General features: G+C 37.5%; 1 long non-coding RNA gene across 1 annotated transcript; it reads right to left on the reverse strand.

Annotated features, from left to right (window-relative positions):
• Window positions 1-5,254: 5,254 nt before the first annotated feature.
• On the reverse strand, window positions 5,255-8,701 carry LOC102548158 (uncharacterized). The gene is made up of 3 exons (XR_361612.5): window positions 8,601-8,701; window positions 8,439-8,531; window positions 5,255-5,351 (listed from the first exon to the last, which is right to left on the reverse strand). It is a non-coding gene; the product is annotated as an uncharacterized LOC102548158 (long non-coding RNA).
• Between the last annotated feature and the right edge of the window lie 6,351 nt (window positions 8,702-15,052).

Here is a 15,052-nt window from a genome sequence, read left to right on the forward strand (position 1 = left end):
CCATAAAATTATTTTACTGCTACTTCATAACTCTAATTTTGCTACTTTTATGAATCACAGTGAAAAGTTCTCTGATGGTCTGAGGAGACTACTGTGAAAGGGTCATTGAACCCCAAAGGGGATCATGACCCACGGACTGAGACTCACTGTTACATAGCCTCGTTTCCTTACATGATAACTGATTGTCATGTCATCAATGCTTTAGTGTTGCGGATTTTAGCCCAAATTGTAAGACACTTGGAGCAGGAATGGCCAAACAGGATATGAGATGGGAGTAGCAAATTCAGGAAGACGTAAATAATATTTAAAGGTCTTTTAAATAATTCATATATAAAATTACCATCATAGAGACATTGTAAAATATATACAAAGACCTATGGCGGAGAGAGGGCAGGAAATGCCCTAACTAGACAACACATGCTAGCAAATAAAAGTTGCAGTGTCAGGAATAGGTTCTTTCCTTTTGAGTTATCGGCCAATGAGGCTCTACTGACACCCAAACATTATAGACAACTGGCAATACTCTGGGTTAACATCCCTCTCTCAGAGCTTGATGATAAAACATTACTTTCCTTTCTTAAATTTTTGATTGGATATTTTTATTTACATTTCAAATGTTATAACCTTTCCCGGTTTCCCATCCATAAGCTCCCTATCCCTTCTCCTTCCCCCTTCTTCTATAAGGGAGTTCCCCTCCCCATCTACCCCCTGCCCTGACATTCCCTTACACTGGGCAGGGGTTTCTCCAGCCTTGGCAGGATCCAGGGCTTCTCCTCCCATTGGTTCCCAACAAGTCATCCTCTACATCCATATGCAGCTGGAACCTTGGGTCTGTCCATGTGTAATCTTCGGGTAGTGGTTTAGTACTTTCAAAGATACTATGAGTCACAGAATATAAAAAACTTAAGCTGGTAATCACTAGAAAGCTTCATCTCTGATGATACCTGTATAGTCTTATACATACTACTGCAGGATAAATGTAATTACCTGTCTCACTCATCTGTAAATTCTGCAAGCTAAATTACATCTGGCCTGACAAGGCCCACTGGTGTAAAAGTTGCATGAATGCCATTGGAGAAATCAGTTACCTTCTGATTAGAGGTAAGGTCCACCCCGTAAGACAAAACACAGACCCGCTATTGATATTAGGGACTAGAACCCATGGTTACACATGTCATCAGTCCTAGGAGCTGAACACAATCAGTCCGTTAACCAACTACCAGTCTTTATGTCTTACTGTTGTAGATGACTGCATCTCATAACTGCCACCAAAGAATCTTCTTTTTTTTCTGTCGAAATACTTAACACTGAGATCTACAACCGTTCAATGGGAGAGCCTGTGGAATGCTCAGTCCCACGTGGGACATCTACACTGCAACTCCTGCCCCTTTCAAGGTTCAGAGATCTTCTAAGAGGAGAGAACAGGAAAGTTTTTTTAAGATTGAGAGATGTTGCACGACTACAAGGAAACAATGTTGTCTAGACTTATCAGGGCAGTTGCATGGATGAACTCTATAACAGTGTGATAGCATGGGTAAGACATGCACAAGCTCAAGCCAGAAAAAATCCAGAATGGATCATGCAGTAGACAAATAGTTATTAGTGTTATTGGGAAATTATTGACATTACATAGCTGCTGGGAGAGGAAGAGTCAATCTTTTTTAATGGTTTGACCCCTTGTAAGTTCACAGCAGTTCAGGACAGAACCCACTCCTCAAAATAGTTATCCAATACAAATTAGACTTCATGCTTAGAACAAATCTTCACAACCAAAGTTGTATAAGAGTAGACCAAAGGTTCTGAGAGAAATCGAGGAACAAGTGGTTAATATGATCAAAATGCATTGCCTGAAATTCTTAAAAAATTAATAAAACATATATCTTAAAGTCACAGAAGTCTCTCAGAAAAGGTTAGGAAGTTTAGAGTTAACATAGAAGGCAAAATGGTACTAGAAATCATGAGTTCGGTAAGCATCAAGGCAATGCAAATGTTCAAACAATATCCACATAAAAATTAAGACTCTCACAAAGGGCATGTATTTGATCTCATTTCCTATTATCCAGTGCCACACACATTTGTCTCTACACTCACCTACACATACACACATATACTCACACACACACACACACACACACACACACACACATAATGCACACTTGCTTGGTGTTCTCTATGTTTCTTGTATCACTGGTACAGTGTTTGCCATGAATTGTCAAATATTTTACAAAATTATACTATTACAGATTAGGTCTTATGTTCCATTATTTCTCTCCTTCCTCATTCTTATTGGTGCATTTATATCATACCTAAAGTTGTCCCATAAGTTTTAAATTTTCAGAGTTTTTACCATGCTGTTATTTTTCTCACTCTCTAATTCTTCCCTTCACTACATCAGATAATATGATGAGTCCAAATATCCTTCACTCTCTGCAATGCTTTCCTCTTAACCATTTGCAGTATCCTCTCTTGGAATTTCCAGCTGAGACAACTATATTTGTTTGTTAGTTTTCTTTCTCCATTAGAATATTCAACATCTTATTAACACTTATTTAATTTCTTCTTTGTGTGATACTGACAACATTTGTGTTATAGTTAATTCTTACTTTAATGATGATTGTTTTCCCATCTTTGGTATCCTTACGGTGTGCGTGTGTGTGTGCATGCGTGCATGTGTGTGCGTGTGTGTGTGTTTATGTGTCTTTAACAGGAGGGAATAGGTACATATAATCAAGCTAGACATATATTCAGTCTGCAGAAGTCAAAAACTTAAGAGAAAAATCTTACAGCATCAGGAGAGGGAAAAGATCCTACCTACAAAGGAGGAGGGTTAAGAATTACAACCGACAAGCTAGTATAAGCATCGGCAGACTGAAGAATGATTAAATAAAACATTTACTGCTGAAATAAAAGTTATTATCCTGGACTTAATACAGCCAAATTATACTGCAAAAGTGATGGGGAAATTCATTCTCAAACAACACCGAGGAAATTCAATGCCAACAAGCCTGCCTTCACACAATGCTAAAGCAAACACCTCAGTTAGAGAAAAATTCAGAGAGGCTATGACTATGAATCTATATTGAGAAAAAAAGAGGCATCAATAAAAGAGAAAAGAATAAATGAAGGTATCAATATTGCTTCACTAGTCTGAAAGACACTTTTGATAAGGTGTCAACAGTTAGTCACGAAAGTGGATGCCATCATTTGAAAAATGAAACAAGTACCATCTTGCCATAAGGAGAAGAGGAGAGAAATGAAAATAGTTTGTACGATGCAATGATGAAATGTGGTTTTGTGGTGGTTGCTGGTTTATGACACTGAACTCCTAACATCCTTGAGATCTCCTAAATGGTAATCGTTGTCTTTTAGTCATTCAAAACCAACTCTCTGATATGTAATCTATGCTAATGACTGCCCAGTATGGAAAGTAAGAATCTAAATAGCTTGAGAGTGGACCCTGGACACGGGAAGAACCAACCATGTGATTATAATGTAGACATCTTGAGTTCTTTCCTCTGATCTCTCTGGAAGGGTAAGGAACTAGAAATGGAAGGTAGTAGAGTGAAGGATGGATTCCATCAATAGTGCACAGGAAAATGAAAGCCCGTATAAATATCATGGGATATGTTTCAAAAACTCCAAGGATGTCAAACATATCAATACTTGGAAAGTTGCAAGATGAATTTGAGTACAAGTAAGGCACACTGTTCTTAAGTGGAAACAATAAAAGTTGGTGTGCAATCCCATATTCAATGTTCCTGCTTTCCAACAGCCTATTACATAAATGTGTGACATGAGTCTCTGATTCTGAGTGATGACAAGCTGAGCCTATCAGTCACCCTGTGAAGTCTGTGCTAAGAACAAGAAGAAACCCCTAGCACTTTGTGGGTGAACAGAAAAGGTAACAAATGGAGGAAAGCCAAAACAAGGACAACTTTTAGGGTTGTTTGTGAAAGTTAACTGATTCTGACTAAAACATTTTTTATTATCTTCATTTCTTTAAACAAAAGAATATGTGGCTCATAGTTTTCCAGGGTAATATGCTAATGAATTAAAAATCAAATAGTGAGCTCTTATAATTTGACATTGAATGATTTGATATGCTCTGTCCTTAAAAAAAAAATCATTCCACTAGATTGGAGGGCATGTAACAGTCATCTGTCAACAAGTTGTCACTTTGATCACATATAAAGAAAGTTGGTTCATGAAATCTTTCATTTAGAACATTTAATTATTAATATTTCCCCAAATCCTATCTGCCAGGATAAGTTATGACACCAATCAAAAGTTTAAAAATTATACTGATCAAAATTAGAAATTATAATAACTTGACAGCTAAAGGCACCTAACTTTTAAAACTGATAAAAGTTCACAAAGTTGATAACATATTTGAACAAAAGCATCATTTCTGTGATAAGTCTAGCAGTCCTGAAAGGGAGTTCACTCTGCTACTTGAATACTAGATATGCCAGTATACATTACATTTGCATAAGATAAGACTGTAGGAGTTCTTAGAAATATGTATTCCCAGCCCACAGGACAAGCGCTAGCCAATAAACTGTGAGCTCAGTGGACGTATACCATTTTAAGTCAGAGGTACTGCAAAGTCTATTCTTCATTTCTCAGCATCCTTTCCCACCTTCAGCCTCAAAACATCCTCCTCCAGGAGAAGCAGGTGAAGGATGACAACATCTCAGCCAGTGTTTCAGTATCATTTGTGGTTCCCTACCCTCTGCTGATGCCCTAGTGAACAGGCAGTTTGGGAAGCATTCCTTGAATTACAGTAATTTAAATAAGCCATCTGCTTCATACTGAGTCCTTGACAGATAGAATAAGATCAAGTCCCAGAGTGGAATGTGGGGGAAAGTGTACCTCCCCCATCTACTGATCTATGCTAAATGCATAACCTCGGGAAGAAATCAGTCTCATATATTAAACCACTGTGATCAGAGGGTTGCTTGTTGATACTCCATTACTCTAACCTACTCTGACAAATACATCGGTACACATATATACAGCTTTTCTAAGTAGTCTTCCCGGGGGAACTTAGCAAGAAACCCAACAAACAGCAAAGGAAGAAAACCAAAAGGCTTCCTTTTATTGCTACATTTATAAAAAATATCATATATAATATTCAATAAGAAAATAAATTGAGGGTACAAAGTTTTCAGTTTTAAGTTATTTGTACTAAAAGAATTCCTATTCCGTTCCCGTCTTATTCTGTAAGCCACAAAGAATCTTGACAGAAAAATAATGACAGGTCCATTCAAAATTTTTATTCCTTTAAGATATTTCTTGTGTGACTTCTTATGTGCACGAGGAGTCTTGTTTCCTCTGACATATGCCATTCTCTAGTAATAATAATAAAAAAGTAAATGTGTAGAGGCATAACTTATTATCAGGTAGCAAAATGTACTAAAGAGAAAAATTAAAGGAGCAAAAAATCAGGGACATGTGGAGAGGTCATCATGTGTCTCTGATAACCTCATTTACCCTAGTGGTCTCAGTAAATTGAGGAACTAAGCCCTAAAGGTGTCTGTGGAAAGTATTTCAGCTAGAGACCTCAAAGAATGTCCTTCCAGGAGACTTAAGCTGATTTCTTGCTTGGGAATAGTGACTAGCTGTTAATTTGAAATGTCCCCTAAAAGCTCATGTTTTGAATATTCTGATGCCAGTTTGTGGAGTTATTCTCAGGTGTTCTGGAAACCAATCCTAGGAGAGTGGAGGCCAATCCTAGAGAGTGGAAGTAGATCACTGCCGATGAGTTCTTGAGTCTGTTATGCCTACTTATTTCCACATCTCTGTTTCCTGGTCTACAGTGTTACGAACAGGCTCTGTAGCATGCTCTTCCATTGTGAACTGCCCCAATATACCTTCCCAACCATAGGGCTAAAGCTACAAGCTAAAATATATCTTTAAAATGCTCAGGTATTTTGGTCATAATTAAACAAAACCAGCTAATACAGTAATATGTGCTATAATTTATAAAAGCAAAAAGAAAAGCTATTTGAATCTTATAAATACTCTAATTTCTTTCCAGAATGTTGTATCTCTGTAGTCTCAGAAAAGGAAAAAACAAATGGTAGATGTACATCAGAATTTGGGGAGACTTAAGTAGCTATGAGTGGAAAGCAGTTTGGAAAGGAGGGGTTGTGTAGAAATATAGACTTAGAAATTGACAATAGACTGTTATTTAAGGTTTTATGGAGTGTTTGTGTGCAAGATAAAACTCCATAGAGCTTAGCATCAAAGTCCATAGAGTAGTTTGACAACATCATCCTCATCATCATCATCAACAACACAGTGTTCAAAGCTCACAGCAGTTGAGTGTGTTCAAATAACTAGCCAGGGAATGCAAACATCAGTTATCAGCCAGATCATTTGGTAAAGACTTCAGAAAAATCACACCTTAGAAGTAGGGATTAATTATCCAGAGAATGAAATGTGTTCCAAATACATACTACAAAACTTTAAAGCAGGCTTTAACATCAAAAAAATTTTTTTCCAAAAGTTTTTACCTGCCAAAATAAGTTTCTAAAGCAGTAGCCTCGGACACGTAAGGTCGCCCCAATGAAAATATTTTATTCATGCCAAAAACACAAGGAAAAATAATTTATAAACAAGGTAGTAGGAAATGAAGTCAATCAAAAATGGAAAGGTGGTAGTAATGACCACACATAAGCATATTAGTTTAGGTGCTCTAGAATAACTCTAGTAGTGACATTGAACCTGACCGAGGGAAGGAAACCAAGTGAAAGACAACAAAAGACCATAAAGAATTGAGAAAGGGTTCACTGGCTGAAAGCATTCCAGATCTGACACAGAAAAATGAAAGAAGAAAAAAAAAGTTCAAACATGGATTTCAAATTTGCCTTTAAAGCCTTTTCTCATTTGGTGGCCTTGAATCATTTGCATTCAGTTTTAGATCTGCATAAATTAGTTTCCTTACTGGGAGTTAAAATGTTATCTAGTTTGCTCTTTGGGAAATAATAAAGTGAGATGAAATTGAGATGGCATTTGGCCAGTTCTCCTTCTTTTAATTCTAGGGAGATGCGTACAGAAGGATGAAGCCAGGCAAAGTAAAACTTTATTACCAGCTGACATTTCATGCCCAGAGCTCTATGAAAAATACTAGTGATATCGACTAGAACAATTGGAGAAATCTGTTTTAAAATCTGCTTTGAGAAGGCCTATGTAAACCAGTATAAAGAAGGTGAAAGGTTGAATTTGATCATTTCCCATTTCCCCTAAAGCCCCAGAGAATAAATGCAATTCTCAACTATGTATAGCAGAAATGGAACGGGTGTCCAGAATAGAAACAGGTTCTTAGGAAATGGTCAAAGGTAAAATGTTGTATGTTTTAGCATCATCACAGGCAATGGAATAGCAACTGGTTTATTTGCCACTCTTTAGTTGCTAATTGCTTACTTTTAGGGAGAGAGAGAAAGAAAGAAAGAAAGAAAGAAAGAAAGAAAGAAAGAAAGAAAGAAAGAAAGAAAGAAAGAAAGAAAGAAAGAAAGAAAGAAAGAAAGAAGGAAGGAAGGAAGGAAGGAAAGAAAGAAAGGGAGAGAGAGAGAGAGGAAGAAAGGAAGGAAGGAAGGAAGAAGGAAGGAAGGATTTAAGACAATGAAATGTACTCGACAAACACTCTCTAGGATTCCTTTCTGTTGGGGCAAGCTTTAAAGTTTTAAAATGAAATGTATTGAGCAAAGAAATTGATGAGATATTATGACTAACAGTGGTATGCATTTCTCTTTTGTATGCTTCATATGGCCAAGAACTCATCCTATTTTCCTGGGCTTTCCAGACCATTATTATCTTTGTTGAATGACTTTAAAGAAGATACACAAAGGGCAGTGTAGAAGACTGATAGACTTTGCTGTTAATTGTCATGGGGTGCTTGCCAGAGTGAGAGTGGACAGTACCAAAAGGACTACTGCACGAACCTATGGTTTTGAGTAGGCTTTTCACCTGTGGTGGTTCAAAGCAGAATGTTCCCACCTTGTAAGCTCATGTATTTGAAGACTTGGTTCCCAGTTGGTGGAATTGTTTTAGAAAGATTAGGAAGGGTGGACTTTTTGTAGGAGGTGTAACATTATTGGCTGAGATGTGGAGGCTGGCTTTGAAGTTCAAACCCCCATTCTATCTGTGGTGGTTTTCATAGGAATGGCCAATATAGTATCATATATTTGAATGTGTGGTCATTAGGGAGTGGTACTACTTGAGATCTTTTGCATTAGAGAAGTGAGTGCACAACTTAGTAAGGGCTCATGGACTGGCTTAGTAGGAGCATAGAAAGCAATGGTGCTAAGAATGTGGGGCTCTAGCTCAGTAGATTTCAGAGGAGAACAACATAGGGATGCAGCCTGGAGACCATGCATACAATCCTTTAGCAAAGAATTTGGCTGCTTTTTTTTGTCCTTATCTAAATAACATACCTGAGGCTAAAATGAAGAGTTTAATGGCATTGGCAGAGAAGATTTCAAGGCAGACTCTGTCATGTGGTTACTAGTGGTCACTCTTTTGCAAATCTATAGTGAAAACCAAAACGTAAGCTAAGGAAAAACACGAATCATACAGTTTGAGGAGAAAAGCATTACCAGGAAGTTGGAGGTGTTAAATCCAGTGTTCAAGGAGATAAAAGTTTAAAGAAGAGCCAGGAATGAATGGAATATGGGGAGTGGTGGGCTCAGAGCAAGCCCCACCCAGCTAAAATTCCAACTTGCATTATGACATGGTTAGAAGTCTAGGCAGACCAGGAAGTTACATGTATTTGTTTGTATAGGAATTCCCCTCATAGGGTCATTAGAGAGTTGTGACGGTTCACAGGATTAAGATTGTGCCTTTTTTTTGGAGCAGGTATGGTCTTGTGGAAGGAAGGGTGTCCCTGGCAGTTGGAGAAGGGAGCTTTAGAGTTTCAAACACTTGAGCCAGGCTCAGTATCACTCTCTTCCTGTTCCCTACAGATTTAGATATAGAATTCTCAGTCACTTCTCCGGGACTATGTCTTCCTGTGTGCTGTCCTGCTTCCTGCAATGATAAAAGTGTGTTAAACCTCTGAATCTGTAGGTGAATCCCTTATGATCCTCTATAGGAACTGTCATAGTTATGGTGTCTCTTCACAACAATAGAACACTGTCTAAGGCACTCTTTTATAGTCTTCTCTCTATGCCCTACACTTGTGGATTAAGATGTATTCTCTTAGCTACTCCTCCAGAGCCATTTCCTCTTGCCTGTTGCCATACTCCCTGACAGGATTACCATGGGCTTTGACTCTCTAGATTGCTAAATCTCAAATAAATTCTTCCTTTCATAAATTGCTTTGGTCATGATGTACTATCTCAGAAAAAAGTCATTACTAGGCATCCACCAGCATTATAAGACATGCAAGTATAGAGGGATGGCCTCAGATTCCGGAAAAAAATGATTTTACAACAGACTCACCATGTAGACAAAGTGGGTCCCTTCTTACCACAAATCTAGAAATTAGTTAAAATGTCTTTCTGGACCGAGTCTAATTTAATCTCTAAAACAATACAGTTAGAAAGTGATGTCCTCTTCATTAAAATGTAGATGTAATCAAGAACTGGAAAAGGTTAGTAACCCCTAAGACTAAGAGAGACTGGAAAGTCCCATATTTGAGACCATGTCTCCTTGACCCGAAAGATGATATATACTTCATGAATATACTAAATATATTGAGAGAATTCATAAAAAGGTCATGTTTCAGAGTCACAGGCAATATAGTCACACATGCCTTTTCCAACACTTGGGAGTGATATCAGCTTATTATCCTTTGAATTCATCTTCCTGGGTGGTGATCACTGTTGAAGATCAGTAATTGAACTTCAATTGTAGTTTAACATATTCTATTTCCTTCTGACTCAATAGAAAATTAAGTCCCTCTGATCTATTCATTAAAGCATTCTGTAACATGCATTAGAAGAAGAAAAGTATTATTTCAAATCTTTCAAAAAGTCAAGGACCAGCTACTTAGCCCAGTTATTTTTTCCCCAGAAAACGGAGCCTGAGGCAAAGCTTCAGATGAAATGAAACTTAGGTGGTTTCTTCTGAGTGTCAGGAGGAAGGCAGAAATCATCTAGTCTGAGAAGACATGAACGAACACACAAAGTGGGGCATTGAGGAGATGACTATAGCAGAACAGCTTCAGATGCATGTAGAAACTATCTCCGAGCAGTCCACTTAGTGACATAAAAAAGAATGCCATTGTCTGCCTAGCTCCTTTCCAACTCTGAAGTTCACTGTGCCACATGTTCCAGTCAGAAATCTCAAACTTACATGTTCTCCTGAAATGACTGTTTCATAATGTGAAGGCATGGACAAATGAAAAATGAGATTGTCATTGACAAATCAAGCAGCGCTGTGTTGATAATAAATTAATCTACCTTAAGGGTTTTAGTCATGTATTACTTTATATGTAATTCTGCTGAGTGTTTATTTGATGTAAACCTGCATGCCATCCAAGAAATATTCTTTAACTTCATGGATCGATATCACATATGGGTAAAAGGATGGAATAAGTTATCCATAGCAAATGAACTTAAGAAGCAATCTGGTACAGAAAATTCAATATTTGACAAAATATACTTAAGGCCAAAACTAGTCAAAAGAACTAGGGGAGGACACTCATCAAAGAAAAAAATCCACCAAGAGGATATGACAATTCTGTATACCAAGAACAAACTTGTATAAAAGTAATACTGATAGTGGGAGACTTACTCAATTCTCAACAAAAACAGGGTAACCAGACAAATACAAGGCAGCCATACTGGAGCTAACAGATGCTATAAACCGAATGGACCTAATAGATATTTACATATCATTTAATCCAAACACAAAAAGATATACCTTCTTTTCAGAAACTTTCTTCAAAACTAATCATATATTGGGACACAAGAAACTTACCAACAGATACAATAAAATTGAAATAAACCATTAACTATATCTGACTACTACAGATTAAAACTGGATCAATATCAACAAAAAGAATATAAAGCTGACAAACTCATGGAAACTGAATAATGCGCGACTAGGATGACAAATTGGTCAAGACAGAAATTAAGAAAGAAATTGAAGACTTTATAAATTTGTATGAAAATCAATACACAACATAACTAAACTTATGGGACACAGTAAAAGTGGTTCTAAGAGGCAAGTCCATAGCACTAAGTGCTTACATTAAATAAAAACAAAAACAAAAACAAAAAACCCTGGGGATATCTCATACCAATAATTCTACCATCTACCAAAGAGCTCTAGAACAATCACACTAGAAAGGAGCAGACAGCAAGAAATAATCGAACTTGGGACTCAAATCAATAAACAAAAAGATCAGCTGCACAAAGCAATAAAACAAAGAGTTCATTTTTAAGAAAAAATTAGACTGAGAGAATATCTACATTAACAAAATTATAGATTAAAGGGGTGGACATAATAACGGACTAAGAAAATCCAGAGAATAATTAGGACTTACTTTTAAAATCTGCACTTCACAAAATTGGAAAATCTAAAAGAAATAATTGTATTGATAGGTACTTCTTCCCAAAGTCAATGAAGATCAGATAAATGATTTACAGTGCCTATACCACTGGTAAAACAAAGGCAGCCTTTAAAGTTTTCTCAACCACAAAAAGCCCAGGCCAGGTGGTTGTAGAGCAGAATTATATCAGACTTTCAAAGAAGAGTTTACAGCAATACTTCTCAAATAATTCCAAAAAATTTAAACAGCAGAAACATTGCCCAATTAATTTTATGGGGCCATAGTTACCAAACTACATAAGGACCCAACAAAGAGAATAACAGACCCAATTTCTTTTTGAACATAGTTGCAAAATTTCTAAATAAAATATTTTCAAATTAAATCTTAGACCACATCAGGAAGATTTTCCTCCCCGATCAAGTAGGCTTCATTCCAGAAATGCAGGAAGGACCACTACAAGTCAATCGATAAATTCAATCTACCATTTAAAACAAATTGAAAAAAATTATGATCATCTTATTAGAAGCAGAAATGGCCTTTGAAAAAATTCAACACCCTAGTATGAAGATAATAAAGGCAGTTTATAAGAAGTCCATAGCCAACATCAACTTAAATAGACAGATACAATGTAATTCTACTAAAATTTGGAACAAAGAAAATGTTGTCCACTCTCTGCATACCTACTCAATATAGTGCTGGAAGTCTTAGATAGAACAATAAGACAAATGAAATAGAAAAGGAAGATGTCAAAGTTTCATTATATGTAGATAATATTATAGGATACATAAATGACTCTAAAAAGTTCACCAGGAAATTGCTATAGATAACTTTCAGCAAAGTAACTGACTACAATATAAACTCAAAACACTCTCCTATATACAAATGACACCCGGTCAAGAGAGAAATCAGAGAAAGTAAACACTGCACGATGTCCTCCAATGATATAAATACCTTGAGGTTAACTCTAACCAAGCAAACAGAAGTGTTTTATGATAAAACAGCAAGACTCTCAAGAAAGAAATTGAAAAAGATATCAGAATGTGGAAAGAACACCCATGTTCATGGATTGGTAAGACTAAAACAGTAAAAATGGCCATCCTACGAGAAGCAGGCTGCAGAGTCAATAAGATCTCCATCGACATCCACACACATTTCTTCACAGAACTTGATAGAATAATTTTTTAGCTTCATAGAGATAAACAGAAAACCCAGGATTAATAAACATGTCTGAATAAAAACAGAATTGCTGGAGATAACACCATTTAGAATTTCAACTTGCAGTATTAGTATAGTAACTGACAGTTATTGGCACTAAACCTGATAAGTTAATCACACCTCTGGACACATGATTTCTGATAAAGAAGCTGATATATGCACTAGAATAGGATCAGCTCGTCAACAAATGGGGCTGAAAAAAACCTGGGTGGTTGTATGTGGAAGAATCCACATGAATCCATATTTATCTTCTGCAGAAAACTCAACTCCAGAGACCTCAACATAAAACCAGGTAAACTAAAGTTGGTAAAAGACAAATTGGAGAATAGCCTGGAACTTACTGGCACAGGAAACTCTGAACAGAACACCTTAGCACAGGCTATAAGATCACCAATCAGAGACCTCATGATACTACAAAGCTTGTGCACAGACGACAAAGCAGCAGCTTACAGAATGGGAAAAGGTTTTTACCAACTCTTCCTTCAATAGAGAGCTAACATCCAAAATACATAAAGAACTTAAAACACTAGATATCATGGAAACAAATACCCTAATTACAAAATGGATATATATATATATATATATATATATATATATATATATATATAGAGAGAGAGAGAGAGAGAGAGAGAGAGAGAGAGAGAGAGAATTCTCAAAAGAGGAGAGTCAAATGGCCCAGAGAAACACTTAAAAAAGTAGTTTCAACACTCTTAATCATGAGGGAAATGCAAATCAAAACTACTTTGAGAATTCATCTCACACTTGTCAGAATGGTTAAGATCAACAGAAAAAGTGACAACTCATGCTGGCAGAGGTGAGAAAGAAGGACTGTCATCCATTGCTGGTGGGTGTAAACTTATACAACCACTATGGAGATTAGTACGACAAATCCTCAGAAAGATGGGAAGCAATCTCCTCCAAGATCTAGCTTCACCATTCCTGGCCACATGCCAAAGAAGGCTCCATGCTACTACAAAGACACTTGCTTAATCATGGTCATTGCTAATCAATTTATAATAACCAGAATTAGAAACAACCTAGATATCCTTGGACAACAGAGTAAATATGCAAGGTCGGTCTCGTCTCTTCCTGAGACTCAGGCCTGACAGTGGTGGAGAAGACTCAAGAGTGTGAAGATCACTCCTGGAGCAGTAGTGTGTGTAGAAGGTGAAATCAGAGAAGATGTAACCATAGATACTAGGATGGTGATGAACCACGCTAAAGCACGGATTATTGCAGAGGCCGGCCAATAATTATTTTTTTTTTGTTTTTTTTTTTGTTTTTTTTTGTTTTTTTTTGTTTTTTTTTTTTGTTTTTTTTTTTTTTTTTTTTTTTTTTATTAACTTGAGTATTTCTTATATACATTTCGAGTGTTATTCCCTTTCCCGGTTTCCGGGCAAACATCCCCCTCCCCCCTCCCCGTCCTTATGGGTGTTCCCCTCCCAACCCTCCCCCAATTGCCGCCCTCCCCCCAACAGTCTAGTTCACTGGGGGTTCAGTCTTAGCAGGACCCAGGGCTTCCCCTTCCACTGGTGCTCTTACTAGGATATTCATTGCTACCTATGGGGTCAGAGTCCAGGGTCAGTCCATGTATAGTCTTTAGGTAGTGGCTTAGTCCCTGGAAGCTCTGGTTGCTTGACATTGTTGTTCATAAGGGGTCTCGAGCCCCTTCAAGCTCTTCCAGTTCTTTCTCTGATTCCTTCAATAGGGGACCTATTCTCAGTTCAGTGGTTTGCTGCTGGCATTCGCCTCTGTATTTGCTGTATTCTGGCTGTGTCTCTCAGGAGAGATCTACATCCGGCTCCTGTCAGTCTGCCCTTCTTTGCTTCATCCATCTTGTCTAATTGGGTGGCTGTATATGTATGGGCCACATGTGGGGCAGGCTCTGAATGGGTGTTCCTTCTGTGTCTGTTTTAATCTTTGCCTCTCTCTTCCCTGCCAAGGGTATTCTTGTTCCCCTTTTAAAGGAGTGAAGCATTCGCATTTTGAAGGAAACCTAAAGAGGAGCAGGCCCTCATCATTAATGTCCATCCAGATAACACCATCCAGACACTGAAGATCCAGAGCCCTAACCTATGACTATTGGCGCCAATGTGTTTGAAGTCGGCTGTCCTTCCCAAGCCATGAAAATGGGAGACAATAATATCATTGAGTCAAAAGCATATGTAGGCAGGAATGTTATCCTGACCAGTGGCTGCATCATTGATGCTTTCTGCAGCCGGAACACCTCTAAAGCCATCCCTGAGAACATGTCTACAGCTCAGACGGAGCAGCCACAGCCCTAGACACTACAGCTGGATTTCTTTTTTTTTGGGGGGGGGGGTTCTTTTTTTTTTC

This window comes from Rattus norvegicus, chromosome 19 (genome assembly GCF_036323735.1).
Source record: "Rattus norvegicus strain BN/NHsdMcwi chromosome 19, GRCr8, whole genome shotgun sequence".
Taxonomy (NCBI): Eukaryota; Metazoa; Chordata; class Mammalia; order Rodentia; family Muridae; genus Rattus; species Rattus norvegicus.